The following is an 18,533-nucleotide window of genomic DNA, read 5'->3' as shown; positions in this document are numbered from 1 at the left end:
CCAGGTTGAGATACATTAATCTTTGTTTCATTAGGTAGGCTTGTATAAAATTCCCTCTTAAACTGCTACTGCTGAATCCCATAGATTTTGAATCTTTGCATTATCATTTTCCTTTGTCTCCAGGTATTTTTTGATTTTGTTCTTGATTTTATTTTCAGTGACACATTAGTTGTTCAGTAGCATATTGTTTAGCCTCCATGTGTTTGAACTTTTTCAAGTTTTTTTTCTTGTAGTTGATTTCTATTTTTATATCATTGTCAAAAAGATGCTTGATATGATTTCAGTTTTCTTAAATTTATTTAGACAGTTTTTGTGGTCTAGCATGTGATCTATCTTGGAGAATGTCCCATATACACTTGAAAATAATGTGTATTCTAATGCTTTTGGTCAAATGTTCTACATATATATCTATTAAGTCTGTGTGATCTTATGTGTCATTAAAGGCCAATATTTCCCTATTAATTTTCTGTCTGGATGATCTGTCCATTAATGTAAATGGAGTATTAATGTCTCCCTACTGTTATTACTCTCAATTTCTCCCTTTATGTTTGTTAGTATTTGCTTTATGTAATTAGTTGCTCCTTTCTTGAGTGCATATATAATTGTTATAGCTTCTTGTTGGATTGGTCCCTTTATCATCATGTAATGTCCTTCTTTTCTCTTGTTAGTCTTTGTTTTAGAGTCTATTTTGTCTTATATGAGTATTGCTACCCAGGTTTTATTTTCATTTCCATTGGCATGAAGTACATTTTTTCATCCTGTTCACTTTCAATCTGTGTATGTCTTTAGAACTGACGTGAGTCTTGTTTTGCATCCATTTAGCCACTTCGATTGTATAGCATTTACTCTGTTTACATTTAAAGTAGTTATTGATGACTATGTATTTCTGTCTGTGTGTTCATTGTTTTTTGGTTGTTTTTTCTTTTTCTCATCTTTGCTCTCTGTCTTTGATTTAATGACCATCTTCAGTGTTACGTTTCAACTCCTTTCTCTCTCTCTCTCCATTTTTGGCATGTGTATCAGTTATGGATTATTGGTTTGTGGTTCCTGTGAGGTTTATTTACAACTATAGCTTTATAAATGTATATGATTATGTGGGTGATCACTTGTAATGCATTCTAACACTATGCAATTTTACCCCCCTCTGTGGGGTGCATGGACCCTTCTTTTGTCGTAGGATCAACTATGGGGGTGTGCTGGTATGCAGGGGCTGGCCCTTATCCCTGTTGGCTGCAAGGCTCTACCTCATGCCTAAGCCTCTGACATCAAGTCTTGGTCACATACTAAGCAACAAATATCAATAAAGAGTTTAGTCACTGTCATCAACATCTGGATTATCAAAACAACTTCAAAGGAAAATAATTTAAAAAATTGTTTAAAGTGTTAGCTTACCTGAATATGTGTAAACTTTTTGTCATCAAATGATAGCTAGGAATTAAAAAATGAAACTTTGGGATTTTCAGGAGGCAAGATGAGGAAAACCAAAGAGAAAAATTAATTGCTTGGGAAAATCTCCAAGTAAAATCCATCTGAAATGAGGGATTACTCTCTCTCTTGATTCCATAATATTCAGAAATATAGAGGCAAGAAATAAAATTTCAATATGATTTGATCCTAACAAGAGCCAGAATTAATTTTTATGTTTCTATTGATGACCAACATTTTTTTTTTAATTATAAGATGGAAATTTCTAACAACTGTGGTGACTAGCCACTTTTTATAACTGACATTTCAGATGAACGAAATCATTATTTAAGTGGGTTCTCTTTCCATTAGATAGAAAAAAAATCACCAAAGCAAATAAGCATACTCAACTTGTGTGAACATGCCCCAGCCTGAGGATGCTAAGATCTTAGAAGCACCCTGCATGCCAGGTGGCACCCACTACCTCCTTTGCACAGCTCATCACTGCTGAGCTCCTCAACGCTTAAAGATTTCAACATTTAAGTCACATATCAATAAGCCGCATGTTTTCATAAGGGGAGGAGGGAGGTGGGAGGGGGGTTCAGGAAGGGGAACTCATGTATAGCGGGGCGGATTCATGTAAATGTATGGCAAAATCAACCAATATAATATTGTAAAATAATTAGCCTCCAATTAAAAAAAAAAGAAAGATAAAATTAAAAAAAAATAAAAAATTGATTTTCTGAAAAAAAAAAAGAGAGATTGACAGATGGGGACAATAGTACTATTTTATCCCTAAACCCTTCAATAATATTCTCACCTTATGGTCACTCCTAACTCAGCACTGTCCTCCACTGTTCCTTCCCTATTCCAGTGACCCTCCAAGTTGCAAGCAGAGTTATTTTTCTCAAAAACAAATTTGATGAGGTTATTGTGCTGCTTAAAGACCTTGTATGGTTTTCATCACTTACAGCATAAATTCCAAAAGACGTTAGTTTAGAAAACCAGGTTCTTCTCTGTCTGGTTCTAGCCCTTCTCTGAGCTCTATCTGTCTACCTGAACCCTTACAATTTAGCCAGACTGATTCGGATCTTTGTGACTTTCGACCTCACTTAAAGGTCCCCACCTCTGGAGCCTTCCTCATCTTGCAGTGGAGAAACAGACACATCCGCTGTTGTAACCAGTGGTTCTTTTACACATTTCTATTATATCATCATATTTATGGTTCACATCATCTTTAATTCTACTTACTTTTTGTTCTCTTACTCCTGATTCTTTCTCTCTCCAGACAAGACACTTGGTCTTTTAATTAGGAATATTATTTGAAATTTTACTTTAGGTTAAAAATGGGAGAAAACAGAATAATCCAAATGAGATTGGGGAGGAAGCTAGGGTGTAGAGCCTAGAACATAGTAGATACTAAAGAAATGCTTTTTTAATGCATGATTTAAAAAAAGTTGTGTCAAAAGTGAAATATAAATAATGCTTTGCATGAGGTCTAGCAGAGAGTGATGAAAACATCTTAGTTTGAATAGGTGCAGTTGATCTAAAACACTATCATAAGAAGCTGTTTAGAGGCATTAGTCCCTATTGCTTTTGATTCTAAAGATCATTAGTGAAGGAGTGAGTCACTGGTAAATGGATTTATAATTAAAATATGTTAAGTGTTGAGTAACTGACTGGGTCATGGCAGTAATTCTCTCGTAGTGCATAACCCTATTCATTTTTAATGTTGGCTACAGACTCATATGATTATTCTTTAATGTTGGTGATCAGCTTGCTTTGATATTAGGCAACAGTGTTTGTTTTAATAACACAAATATTTGATGATCCCAGATTCGGAAGTGTAACTGAAGGTCAGCAGAAGATGAGGATGAATGGGGGAAAAGAGGCAAAAGTTAACAAATAATCATTTTATTTTAGATCTTGAAACTTGTGCCCAACACCACTTAATTATACTTGCCTTTACAGATCTTCCAAAGGATGAAAAATTGTTTTTGGAATTTTATACTGCTAAAATTAAAAGATTAATTAGAGCCAGGGTATTTTAATGTCTTCATGGAGGCACTGAATTTATACACTAATATCTGGATCTAGTCACTTGTTTTGCACAGTTGATAGCTTTATTTTGCACTTTTTTCTCCCAGTCATTGAGCACCTTTTTGTTCCAGACATTGGGGTGAGAGTGATGAACAGGGCAAGACCCATTCTTAAGGAGCCTGCAGTCTGGGGACAGAAAGAAAAAACAAAAACATGATAATGCTAATGCTACAGAGCTGACAAAATAAGCTGCATGTGGAGTATGTAACCGACTTCTTTGGGCTGGGCAGCTGGGTCACATTTTTTGAGCACTCACTACTTGCTAGACCCTGTGGTACAAACTAGGACATACAGAGACTACTAACATAAGCTCCCAGTTTTTAGGTAGTTTTCTGTCTAGCAGAAATGAAATGTTTGGAAATTGATGATCATACTGGATACAATGAACATATTATTGACCATCCACTGCTATAGCCCTTCCTCTGGGAGCTGTTCTGCATCCCAGAACACAGAGGGAGGAAATGCAACAGTTCCTGGGGAGGGCAGGTCAGGGAAAACTTGCAGGGAGTGGGTGCGAGACTTAACACACGAGTAAGAATTACTTTGGTGGTGGTAGAACAGGGAAGTTGTATAAACTGGGCTTTCAAGGAGAAAAAATCCATTTACGAAAATACAGAGGCAGTGTTCCTGGAAAGCGTGAATGGTTCGCTATTGCTGGAGTGTAAAGTGTGACAGTGAGTGTGTGTGCGTGTTTACACACATGCACACTGGTATGCATACACATGCTGCTGCTTGTGTGGGCACCTTTAGGGGTAATCCATGTAGAAATAAGCCGAGAGAAACAGGAAGGACCAGAGCAACGTGGGAAGAAGGTCATTTGTGGCCACGTTAAGAAATGCATCTTCTAAGTCTAAAAATTATTTGGAATATTTAATATAATATAATATTTAATATAATAAATATTTAATATTTAACTTTACATTAAAGGCAGAAAAAGATAGAATACAAGTGTTATAGATTTTACATACTGAGAAGGTGTCAAAATCCATAGAGTTAACGTGAAACATTAGGTTTCTTGTTATTAAATCAAATTGTCTTATATTTTAAACAAAATATTCTCAATTTTCTCTATTATAACAGTTTTAAAATTTGTTTCTATCTGCAGAAACATAATTTTTCTATCTAAACTGAATATAACTTTTCTTTATTAAATTTTTGACTAATTAAAAAAATTGTGAACCTTTCATGAACAGGTTTGTAAAGCTTAAAGATTTAATATAGCTTGAGAAAAGGGAGAATAAGAAACTTTGGATGAAGAATAAACCATCATCTGACACAGGTTTTTATTCCTCTGGTTTATCTGACCTAAGAATGACACCTCCCATATCATCCTTATGACTTAAGGACGCACTGATGCCTTCCACTTAAAAAGACCATAATATCAAGCAGAATGCAGCATGTATTTCTGGATTGACAAATGGATAAACAATCAACTACTTATACCAACGTTTTTGCCACAGTGCAATAAGTGCATTGATGAAATGCTGGATAAGTTGTGGAGAAAAAGAAACTCTCCTACACTGTTGTTGGGAATATAAATTGGTGCAGTCACAATGGAGAACAGTAGGAAGGTTCCTTAAAAAACTAAAAAATAAACTAACATATGATCCAGCAATCCCACTTCTGGGCACAAATGTGGAGAAAACTCTAGTTCGAAAATATACATGCACCCTAAGTTCAAAGCATCACTACTGACAATAGCCAAGACATGGAATCAACCTAAATGCCCACTAAGGGAGGAACGGATAAAGAAGACGTGGTGCATATATACAATGACATACTACTCAGCCATGAAAAAGAATGAAATAATGTCATTTGCAGCAACTTGGATGGACCTTGGGATTATGATACCAAGTGAAGTAAGTCAGAAAGAAAAAGACTTACTTATATGATACCACTTATATGTGGAATCTAAAAAGTGATACAGATGAACTTATTTACAAAACAGAAACTGACTCACAGACAGAAAACAAACTTATGGTTATAAAGGGGAAAAGAAGAGAAGGGATAAATTGGGAATTTGGGATTAACACATATATACTATTATATGTAAAATAGATTAACAACAAGGACCTATTGGATGACACAGGGAATTATATTCAACATCCTATAACAAACATAATGAAAAGAATAATATATATGTGTGTATACATATATACACACATATATATGTATATAAATAACATAACTGAATCCTGTAACATTTTGCTGTACACTTGAAACTAATGCATTACTTCACCAACAAAGGTTTGTCTGGTCAAAGCTATAGAATTTCTAATAGTCATGTATGGATGTGAGAGCTGGACCATAAAGAAAGCTGAGCACTGAAGAATAGATGCTTTTGAACTGTGGTATTGGAAAAGGCTCTTGAGAGTCTCTTGGACTGCAAGGAGATCCAACCAGTCCATCCTAAAGGAGATCAGTCCTGGGTGTTCATTGGAAGGACTGATACTGAACTGAAACTCCAATACTTTGCCCACCTGATGCGAAGAACCGACTTATTGGAAAAGACCCTGATGCTGGGAAAGATTGAAGGCGGGAGGAGAAGGGGATGATGGAGGTTGGATGGCATCACCGACTCGATGGACATGAATTTCAGTAAACTCTGGGAGTTGGTGATGGACAGGGAGGCCTGGCGTGCTGTAGTCCATGGGGTCGCAGAGAGCTGGACACGACTGAGCAGCTGAATTGAATTGAACTGAAACTAATGGAACATTGTAAATCACCTATACATCAATTAAAAAAATAAATGCATTGATGAAAAGCCAGGTTTTAGGTAACCTTGCTCCATGAAAAATTAGGCCTTATGATAAAAATAGAGCTAGGGCTTTCTATCTTGTTCCATTGGTCTATATTTCTGTTTTTGTGTCAGTACCATACTGTTTTGATGACTATCGCCTTTTAGTATAACCTGAAGTCAGGAAGTGCAGAGGAACTAAAAAGCCTCTTGATGAAAGTGAAAGAGGAGAAAAGGTTGGCTTGAAGCTCAACATTCAGAAAACAAAGATCATGGCATCTGGTCCCATCAGTCATGGGAAATAGATGGGGAAACAGTGGAAACAGTGTTAGACTTTATTTTTTTGGGCTCCAAAATCACTGTGGATGCTGATTGCGGCCATGTAATTAAAAGATTCTTACTCCTTGGAAGGAAAGTTATGACCAACCTAGATAGTATATTAAAAATCAGAGACATTACTTTGCCAACAAAGGTCCATCTAGTCAAGGCTATGGTTTTTCCAGTGGTCATGTATGGATGTGAGAGTTGGACTGTGAAGAAACCTGATTGCCGAAGAATTGATGCTTTTGAACTGTAGTGCTGGAGAAGACTCTTGAGAGTCCCTTGTACCGCAAGGAGATCCAACCAGTCCATTCTAAGGGAGATCGATCCTGGGTGTTCATTGGAAGGACTGATGCTAAAGCTGAAACTGCAATGCTTTGGCCACCTCATGCAAAGAGTTGACTCACTGGAAAAGACTCTGATGCTGGGAGGGATTGGGGGCAGGAGGAGAAGGGGACGACAGAGAATGAGATGGCTGGATGGCATCACCGACGCTATGGACATGAGTTTGAATGAACTCCGGGAGTTGGTGATGGACAGGGAGGCCTGGTGTGCTGTGATTCATGGGGTCGCGGAGAGTCAGACATGACTGAGCGACTGAACTGAACTGAAGTCAGGAAGCTTGATTGCTCCAGTTCCATTCTTCTTTCTCAAGACATAAAACAGCCAAATTCTGTAAAGCAATTATCCTTCAATAAAAAATGAATTAATTAAAAAAAATTAGAGCTAGGGTAAACCACTCTGAGCCTATGGAACTTTCTCAAAAGAGATTTAACATAAACAACAATCCTAATAAGATACCAGTACAGTTACAAAGACATGTCAAGTTCTAACAGGGAGATGCTGCGAAAGTCCTGGCCCTCACTCAGTGTGGAGAGAGCCTGATGGGGGGTGTTGGGAGGGTGCAGGCCACTGGGTTTGGAGACAAGGGCCCCGCATCACAAGGCACAGGTAGAGAGGTGCAGGCTTCTCACAAAATATGGTGCTAAAGATGGGTCACTTTTCTTTTGTGTGGTTGCACAGACTGGAGAGAATCATGCTACAGGCACGTCCAAGGCAGAGAAAGCGTCCAAAACAAAGAACAATGTGACCGCACTCCTCCAGGCTCGCTGCATTCAGCCCTGATAATGTGCTTTACACTCATGCATGAGTGTGTGGGTGCATGCTCTGTGGTGTCCAACTCTGTGATCCCATAGTCCACCACGTTCCTCTGTCCATGGAATTTCCCAGGCAAGAATACTGGAGTGGGGTGCCTTTTCCTACTCCAGGGGATCTTCAGCTGCTGCTGTTTAGGAAAACTCATCTTTAACATCCATGTTACACTGACATCATTACCCAATTGATCACGTGCTGAGTCGCTTCAGCCTTGTCCGACTCTCTGCGACCCTATGGACGACAGCCCGCCAGGCTCCTCTGTCCATGGGATTCTCCACAGACATGGGTTGCCAACCAAAGTCATGGGTTGCCCTAGCCTTCTCCAATTGATCATTGCGTTTGAGGCAGTTTGCATCATGGAACTGTGAAGAAAGAGAACTGCGTGTGCATGATATTCAAAACTCTCCACTTGATTTAAGTAGAAAAACGGTTTTGAGGAACTTCGACAGACAGAGTGGGGACCATAAGTGTCAAGTATACAGCTGGCATGTGACATGGACGGTGCCTCTGGCTCAGAGCATTCCCAGGAGGTACTGACTGAATAGTCCATGGGTGAATAAATGGGTGAATAGATAGATGAGCAGCTTAAGGTCAAGATGTCCTTCAGGATGCAGAGGGGCCTTAAGGAATCATTTGTCCTCTGAGCAGCCCGGCTGGATGTTGCCCATTTCTGACCCCAGCCTACAGCCCTTTTCCTGGGCTCTACGAACAGACAAGCCTCCCAACCTGCTCACACACCACCTGCCTGAGCTGGGGGCATGCTCATCCCTGCCTGGCTACGGTGACCCTGAGGACACAATTATCCACTGCAGGGGACCCCAGGCCAAAGCCAGAAAGTGACTGAGGAAGGAGATTGCAGGAGAGACCCAGATGGGTTGACCAAGTGGGGCCCCATACTCACAGATGTGTGATCAAGTCACGAGTTCCCCAGTTATTACCATCATGACCTCGAAGAGGCCAAAGAGGCAGGAGGCTCCCCACCCGCTGCCCGCAGTGCGCAAGATGCCCTCTGATCAGGCTGGGATTGTTCTCTTCCTTTTTTAATTTTAAGTTTTCTTTCTTTCTTTTTGGTTGCACTGGGTCTTCCTTGCTGAGCACAGGCTTTCTCTAGCTGCGCAGAGTGGGGACTACTCTCGTTGTGGAGCACAGTGCTCTCATGGTGGTGGCCTCTCTTGCTGCCGAGCACAAGCTCTAAGTGCATGGGCCTCAGTAGTTGCAGCATGCAAGCTCAGTCGTTGTAGCCCGCGGGCTCTGGAGTATGGTCTTAGAAGCAGTGGTGCATGGGCGTAGTTGCTCTGTGGCATGTGGGATCGTCACGGATCAGGGATTGAACTCATATACGCTGCATTGCGAGGAGGATTCTTTACCACTGAGTCACCAGGGAAGTCCCTGTTCTTTACTTTGAAGGCTGCATTTGAGGTCGGTAAGTACTTGATTCCATCTGATTTAAGAAAATAAAGTTCAGGAGAGTCAGGGGTGGGGAGTGGGAGCCAGAGTGAGTCCTCCCTCCTGCCTGACCGCCCAGGGCAGGTGCTCCCCTCAGTCTGGGCCCCACCCAAGGGCATCTTTGTTGAGGTGCTTCAGCTCCCAGGAGGAGGGCTTCTAGGCTTCTCCTTTCAGCACAAATCGCCTGAAGCCTCTGGTAAGGCACAGCTGGAGGGCCTGTGACACCTGCAAGTCTCACTTCTGTTTTCCATTTTCCATTATGATCTGTAGATTCATTATGATTTCCAGCCCCAGAGGAAGTCAGGCCTGCAGCCTTCTCCTGGAATCCAGCCTGTAATGCTGTTTGTCAAACGGCCATTTACAGCTTGGAAATTTTTTCTCTACTTTGCAAAAGCATTGATGTGTCTTTTTGCCTTAATTGTGACCCCTGATGTAGGCCTGCAGGGGAAAGAAGACCCCCATATTCCAACTCATTATTCAATATCTGAATGGGATGTAGGTTGCATGGTCACAGGGGCCACCTCATTGCTTCCAGCTTTGGGTTTATATAGTTCCAACCCCAAACTCCCCATATAAGGGTGATCAGTAGACCTATAGTGAAAGTAGCTTTTGGTAATATTATCTGTGATTTTCATGAGAAATCAATGATTTGGGATAGGTTTATTCTCTCATGTCCATATATCTTCAGTTCAGTTCAGTCACTCAGTCATGCCCGACTCTTTGCGACCCCATGGACTGCAGCACGCCAGGCTTCTCTGTCCATCATTAACTCCCAGAGTTTACTCAAACCCATGTCCATTGAGTCAGTGATGCCATCCAACCTTCTCATCCTCTGTCGTCCCCTTCTCCTCCTGCCTTTGATCTTTCCCAGCAGCAGGGTCTTTTCAAATGAGTCAGTTCTTCCCATCAGGTAGCCAATTATCTTAAGTGGGTATTAAAAAACGTCAAATTAACCCATTTTTTAAAATCTCCTAGTTTCATCATTTATTCTTTATAGACGCATGATCTCAGGGCTTTTCATTTTCCCTCTATCAGTCAGAGGCTGTAGACAGGAATCTGCTAATGGGTCTGCTAGTAGGGCAGGGTAGTGTCTAACTCATGTCTGGGACTCCAGTCACTGGGCTGGAAGGTAGGAAGCGCTTCACACTTATCTGAATTAAAACTGCAGTGAATTAAGGCATCAGGCCTGGAGCAATGAGGACAGGAGGGAGGCAGGATCAAGGGAAATTTCTGGAAATCTGAACTATACAGGATCAGAGACCAACCGGAACATCCAGAACTGGGGTACACAGGTCACAGGAAGACGCGGGTCTAAGCCAGAGAGGCGGTGAGGAGACCAGGGGCAGATGAAGTGCCTGGACAGGCAGGGAGCGTCCGAAACGGGGTGTGCCCTGCCAGCGGCAGAGGGTCTCAGTTCTCCCACAACTGTCTGCGGGGGCCCTGTCCAACCACACAGGATTTGCAATTCTTATTCATCTCGGGGCCATGTCCTTGGTTCCAGTCCACCCCTACCCTGGGCTTATCGGACCTCGCTTCTGCCTTGTGGTCCATTAGGTTTTCTGTTATTTTCTACTAGGTTTTCCACAAACGATGCTGACGGCTCCCAGAGGGCTGCCCCTTTGTGACTCCCCTCCTCCACCCAGTTCTTCTAAGTCAGGCGCTGCATCAGGGTTTAATTTTGGTGCCATATCCATGAGAGCGCGAACGTTTCAACATTAATCTTGTGCAGTTAAACCATCAGCCGTCTTCTCTCATCAAAGAAGATTTCTTGATAATTTGCCACCAGATCCCGCTTTACTAGGTGTTTCTGCTGAGTCAGCGCCCGCGATGCCTCAGTTTCCCCAGCCTACATCACTCTCTCCCTCAGCTGGCCTAGTCCTCTTACCCTCCTGAGGCTCAGCAGGTGCGGTCCTGCCTGGGTTTTTACCCTCCCCGCTCCATCCACCTGGAAAGCTCTTTCCTCTAATCCCTGCAGGGCTGGCTGCCTCACCTCACTGCAGCCTCTGTTGCGAGTCTACCCTTCTTGGCAGACCTATATGAACACACAATTGAAACACTCCATAATTACCTATTCACTTTTTTCCTACTGTTTGTTATTTTTAACACTTGTTTTGCTAACTTGTCTACTCTATGTTTTCCATGAGGACAGAGATTTTGCTGCTTTGCTTACTGCTGTACTCTGATCTTCCCCCCAAAGCCTCATCCATGCTGGGAGCTGTGGAAACACTCTGGCATCCCTGGAGAAGGGAGAAGACACAGCTTCAGACTTGGGTGCTGCAGGAGGTCAGAGGGAAGAGCCCGTTCATTCTCCGCAGGAGGAGGTGTCTGAACAGGTCTCAAACGATGGAAATTATTGAAGCCTGGGACCATGGTAAGGCAAGTTGCCGCCCCTCCTGGACTCTGCTGTTTTCTAGCCGCCCTCTAGTGCTTCCAACACCACCTTGTTCCCCACCACGCCTCCTGCTGAATAAGCTTCTGTGATTAGAGGACACAGCTGCTGGCATCAGAGCAGCCAGGCTCAGGACTGCTCATCATGTCAAGACACAAAGCCGCGTGGAGCAGGTCTGTGACGCACACTGGACACCCTGGTGAAGACCTCGGCGTCCACATCTCACACTGGGAGCGTGGAAGGTCTTGGCTGCCTTAATTGTGGGTGGAGACATGGTCTTGATCGGGCATAATTCCATTATCCTCAACTTGAACAACTCTTCCCTCTGAATCTAAGTATGTTTCACAGAGTGCCTCGCCTACTCTGTTATTATCCTTGGTGAAGATTCAGTGTAGGTGTAAACTGCTCCTGCTTTTTCTTTTCAGTCATCAGCAGATTGATGAGGGTCATTAGTCTCCATGAATCATTTTAAAGCTTATTTGCGTTTGCCTTGATGAAAGACAAGCAAAGGAAAATAATTGCAGTTTTCAGTGTTCCTTGGGATCTTCTGCTTGCTTCCTGTGGTACATGACAGGGATGTGATAAACAGAAAGGAGCATCGCTCATCCCTCACTTTTGATCACTTCACATCTTCTATCCACAGAAGACTGAAGACTGTCGAATGGATCCTTGTCCTGATGTTGTTATCCTGTTTTACAGTGTCCATGCCAGCCTTTAAATGTAAAGATGCAATGTCATCTTGTACATCAAATCTACATAATTTTATGTGCAAGACTTTCTACTTTGGAAGGACTGGTAAATGTTTCTGGGGCTGACTTTCCCTCTGTCAGTAGGATAGATGGGAAATGGGAGCAACATATCTAATTCTTCAGTACAGTGTTATATAATGGGTAGTTTACAGTGATTAAAAAAAAAACAAACTCCACATGTACCCACATTAGAGGAAAACAAACATGTAACACAGATGAATTATGTAGTTATTAGCTTTTCAAGGGGACTCTTCACTTTACAAAAGGATTCACTACAGATTTTCTTTAAATAGTCAGCTCCACTAGTGCATTGAAGATATAATTAGATCTGCCTAAACTGGATTTGTACACATTTCAGGAACTGATTCATTGTGCACAGAAACAGCAAACTCATGTTTGCTTTGCGACACGGAGCACAACCAGCAAATATGCATATGCTGTATCCAGAAGGTGCCAAACAGCCAGATGTTTGGGAAAGCCTGGATCTCTGACCGTGTGTTTGAGTCTTGTCCAGATGCTCAGCACAATCCATTGTGGTTGGGAGTCCTCCCCACACAGCAGGAGGAAAGTGAAAGTGAAGTCGCTCAATGGTGTTCGACTCTTTGCAACCCCATGGACTGTAGCCTACCAGGTTCCTCCGTCCATGGGATTTTCCAGGCAAGAATACTGGAGTGGGTTTCCATTTCCTTCTCCAGCAGGAGGGTAGAGGAGCAAATACACTGAGACATTCTCTTCTTGCTAAAACTAACAATGACGTTCTCTTTACTGCTTATGGGTCAGCCATCTCAGAAATGGCCACCTTCAATGAAAATTTTGCAAACGATATTCATCATTTTTATTGAAAGGAGAGGTCATCAGGGGAGGATGTCACATGAAATATGTACAAATCATCAACACATTGAAGAGTTTACATTTAAAGGGCAAAATGAATACTTTAAAATTAATGTGGAAGACAAGAGGTTATCCAGTGGAGAGGAAACGGGCTCCAAGCAGCATTGCTATTAAGAAGGTGGGATACAGATGCAGAAACATGCAAACTGGAACAAAACTTTCCACACTAGTTTAACTGAAAGTAGGAGAGCTCCATTCACCAGCAGGTGCTCAGGTCATCTGCACAAAGGAGCCGGGACTGTTGGCACCCCAGATGGAAGCTGTTGATCCGATTATAAAATCGGATTTGTAATTCTTGATACAAAGCACTGCTAGTGGTGTGAAGGGATACTCCCGATTGTGACAACTTTGTAAGCAGACTCTTTAAGAAAGAAAAAATGAACTTAACCTAAATAAAAGGGTTTCAGGACTCACTCTCGGCATATATGGAACCACAGGGAAGCCTTGGATGGCAGAGTGTCCATGAGCGACGGCAGACTCACTGGGCTGACCTGTTGGTCTCAACTGAGGGGAGGAGAGTGCAAGGTGGCAGCCGGGTCAGGGCGCAGCCTGAGCTCTGCCTTACACTTAGTGCGGTAAAATGGGAGGAATGATGAGCACACTGCAAGTTTTCAAAAGCGTCCTTTGCTTTAATAAGAAATCAGTGGGTCTGAAATGTGAAAGGTAGTTAAATGCTAGTTCCATTTCAGTTGCGAAAAATTTACAGAACACAGGAAAACAGCACCAGCTTTTTGTTGTGCTTAGTGCTTTTCTCTGTCCTCTTGAGCTCACAGGTTCTGTCCTGGGCGTGGGCCAAGGAAGCCTGTCCCCCAGAGCCTCGCTATCCCTCACACTGCTCCACTCGCCCGTCGACAGTGAAGGGAGAGCTCTAACAGCCACAAGCATGGTCCTCAGGCACATTCACCAGGGAACTGTAGCATTCAAAATCTGTTTCCTTCACCACCAAACACAAGTGGTTATTGCACACGTGAGCCAGGCCTTAAGTGGGCACCAGAGTCATTTCTGGTCAGAGGGACAAGTCTATGTAAAGAGCTGCTGTAATGTACAGTGTTTGTGGTGAGAAAACTCTTGCAAAGATCCTTTATTTTTTTTAACTGTTAGGAAAGTATGATATGTTCCCCAATGCATCCCTTTTCAAATATTCCTGGTTCATTGGCCCCCATCAGGCCCCACTGCATGTGGAAGTGGAGTGACCATCATATTTGGTGCCTTCTTTGCACGGAGCTTAGCACTGGGGTTGAATCCTCACAACAGCTTTGTGAAGCAGGTGATGTCATCACCCACTTTTAACAGACGAGGAAACTAAGGCAGAGAGAAGAGGCTCCCTAAAATTACTCAGCTAAAAAGTGTTAGCAGTGGAATTTAGAGTCCCGACTCCAGAGTCTACGTCACACTCTTCATTCTGGGCTCCGTGGTCCCCATTTGGCTTGTAACCAAGGCCAGTAAGTTACAGGTTTACACGCGGCAGGGGAGTGCAGTTCTGGATGACAACGCCCAGATTCTCCCCTTGGGGTTGGGGACAGAGCGGAGTACTCTGAGGGGACCCCGGGAGATGAGGAGGCTGTGGCCTGTCTAACTTGCTGGGGCTCTCAAGGAAATGGAGGAAAAGTGTGAGGGTCAAGAAGGGCCATGGGATGCTTGTCTAGGGACCAGTTTGCCTAAAGGTGCTCCTTATCAGATGTGTGAATGTCTTTTACTTGCCAGAAATAGATTTGGAATGTGGGTATATCTACTGAAATGTTAAAAAAAATCAGACAGAGTTATGGAAAAAACACAGTTGTGACGTGTGGTTTATATATGTCTTCTAAATTTACTCCTTTGGTGTTGTATTTGTGACCAAAAATGTAAAAAAGTGACTTTATTATAAATTTTTGCAAACATTTAAACACATTCCTAATAAAATTTGGATGGCAATTCTTCAGACATGCATCATCTTGGGAACTAAAAACATTGCCAGTCAGAATTGTGTTCTATGAATTCTGTTTGATTAGATATTCAGAGGGTAGACAGACTTTGAAATCAGATTAATTGTTTTAAAAATACATGCAATAAGAATAAATACAAAATTCTCCAAGTAATTAAGATTTCTCTTGCCTTTTTTCAGTATTCTACAATTGACTGAACTTTTATAATATACTATGTTAACTAACTGTGAAAAGAATTATTATATGTATGCTTTTCCAATTATTACTAAATAAAAATAAAAAAAGCAAAGGTCATATTTGATATTTTTGTTCAAATAAAGCATAGTCTTTGGAGAAAACACTGATGAAAAGAATAACATCAGTAAAAGCTTAGACCTGAAACACAGACCAATTATTTTCAGGTAGGTTTTAAGATTATACTTCTGTTTAAGTATACCTTGACAGTTTATCACTAGAGCACAAAAAGAGGAGACCTACGGAAAGCCAAGTAGCAACAGCTTTCAGAGACTATCCATCTGCAGCATGTACAACACTGCTTAATACAAAGGCCACATGTACATAAAAGGACTGGTTTCAACTTTGTTAGAGCTACAGGCATTTGAGACTGAAGGATACTCCTACACTCTTGGTGGGAATGTAAATTGGTGCAGCCATTACGGAAAACAGTATGGAGGTTCCTTAAAACACTAAAACTAGAACTACCATATGATTCAGCAATCTCACTCCTGAGCATATATATGGAGAAAAACGTAATTCAAAAGATACATGCTCCTTAATGTTGATGGCAGCACAATTTACAATAGGCAAGATATGGAAGCAACCTAAGTGTCCATTAACACATGAATGGATAAAGATGTGGTTCATGTATATAATGAAATAGTATAACCATAAAAAAGAATGAAGCAATGTCATTTGCAGCAAAATAGATGCACTCAGAGATTATCATACTAAGTGAAGTCAGAGAAATATCATATGATATTGCTTATATGTGTAATCTAAAATATGATATAAATGAACTTATTTACAAAACAGAAACAGACTCAGAGACATAGAAAACAAACTTATGGCTATCAAAGGAGATGGGGAGTGGGGAGCAGAATAGATTAGGAGTTTGGGATCAGCAGATACCAACTACCATATACAAAATAAACAACAAAGTCCTACTTGTTGCATTGCACAGGGAACTATATTCAACACCCTGTAATAAACCACAGAAGAAGAGAATATAGGAAAAAATATAATTGGAAGCACTTTGCTATACACCAGAACTAACACAACACTGTAAATCAACTATATTTCAATTAAAAATATACAAATGCATATCAAAACTATCATGTTGAGTATGAGAAGACAAACACAAGACTCTGTATAATACCTCATTCTTTCACTCAAAACAATGATATATATAATTTCATATATACGACATACTTTGTTATACAGCCCTAAGAAACTAATACACGTGACAGACAATAGGTATTTGTCAAAAGTCATGAAAGGAGACACTTAGAATGAATGATGATTATTCTGTATAAATTGTATCTTAATAGACTTGATTAAAAACAAGGAAATTAGAGGGAAAAAAAAGACTGAGGGATAAAAGAAGACTTACCCATGGCCAATGGGTACACAAAAAGGCATCACTAATCATCAGGGAAATGCGAATCAAAATCACAATAAGATCTCACCTCGCACCTGTGAGAACGGCCAAATTAAAAATCAAGGGATACGTTCTGAGGGGAATATGGAGCAAAGGGAGCCCTCCTACACAGCTGGTTGGCGGGAATGTAAAATTGGTGCAGCCACTGTGAAAACCAGTGTGACGTTTCCTTATAAAACCAAAACCAGAATTACCATATGATCCAGCAATCCTACTCCTGAGAATTTATCTGAAGGAAATGGAATTAAGATCTCAAAGAGACCTCTGCACCCCCATATTCATTGCAGCACTATTCACAACAGCCAAGACACGGAAACTATCTACCCATGACACACACACATGCAAAATGGAACAATATTCAGCCATAAAAAGAAATCTTGCCATTTGTGACAGCATGGATTGTTCTTATGCTAAGTGAAATAAGTGAGACAGAGAATATGGCATGATCTCACTCACACGTGGGTTCGAAAAATAGAAAAACCCTGAACAGAGGAGCCTGGTGATTGTGCAGGTGGGGTGGGGGAAATGGATGAAGATGCTCAAAGGATATGAGCTCCCTATTACGAGACAAATGAGCTCTGAGGGTCTAATGCGCAGCGTGGTAACTGTCGGTAATATGCTCTACTGTATATTTGAATGTTGATAAAGGAGTAGACCTTAAGCATTCTCATCACACACACACACACACACACACACACACACACACACACAATGGTAACCCTGTGAAGTGATGAAGTGTTAACTAAGTTTACTGTGGTAGTCATTTTGCAATATATATATATATATAAAATCATCACACTATATACTTCAGTTTACACAATATATGTCAATACATCTCAATAAAACTGGCAAAAAACAATGAGAGGTGTAAAACATCTACATTTTCATATACTCACATATACTTTTGTTACTGAACTCTTGTTGTCTACTGCTCAGGAAATTTTAGAAATTATGAACACATGTACACCCGGGGCGGATTCATGTCAATGTATGGCAAAACCAATACAATATTGTAAAGTAATTAGCCTCCAATTAAAATAAATTAATTGAAAAAATAAAAATCATGATATTAACCAGCTTTTGCCTTTTTAATAACATAGGCTTCTTTGAACTATTTAGAAACTCTTCAGCAAGGGTGAATTGCTCAGATCATTTGGTGTATGAGCCTAAAGGCCCACGTTCTACCCCGGTGGAACCCTGGAAATGGAACAAATCCCCAGTGGGCTCTTTAGTCTGTTTGTTGTCTGCCTGGGCTTTGAAATAGTAACCTTGAGGTTAACAATATATTGCTGAGTACAATTTGTATGGAAACAAATTAGAAAAGATACGTTCCAGGTTCGAAAGTGATTTCTCCTTCATGTAGGATGGAGTCTGGATGAAGTCTTGGTAACTCCACGCACAAACCAGTCTCTGACACAGCAAGGAAGAAAGCAGCTCTCCAGGTTATATGAGCTGACACCTCTCACTTCCTGCCTTCAAGGTAAGAATACTCTCCTTTATAAAATGTTCATTGCTGTGCATAACCAATTTCTGTTTATTAAGGCACACAGTCATCTTACTCCACCCTCCACTTTCTCTCTTTCCCTCTCTAGCCCACCAAATTTTATGAAAAAGTAAGTTGTTTGCTCATTCAGATAGTTCTGAGTCTGTCAAGTCTGATACTCTGGGACATGATGAGTAGGTCAAAATGAAGGTAAACGAACCAAACTTTCAGTCAGCTGTGATTCAAGTATACGGTACTATAGTTCAGTTGTAATAG

General features: G+C 41.1%; 1 protein-coding gene across 3 annotated transcripts in view; it reads right to left on the bottom strand.

The window, feature by feature from the left end:
* The window catches only part of KCNQ5 (potassium voltage-gated channel subfamily Q member 5), a 612,868-nt gene that overhangs the window by 188,691 nt on the left and 405,644 nt on the right, over nt 1-18,533 (bottom strand). The window lies entirely within an intron of this gene.

This window comes from Moschus berezovskii, chromosome 10 (assembly GCF_049115385.1).
Source record: "Moschus berezovskii isolate FMDL1 chromosome 10, NW_MosBer_1.0, whole genome shotgun sequence".
NCBI lineage: Eukaryota > Metazoa > Chordata > Mammalia > Artiodactyla > Moschidae > Moschus > Moschus berezovskii.
Note: the sequence above shows the minus strand (reverse complement) of the source record. Positions and strands in the feature narration are given on the sequence as shown.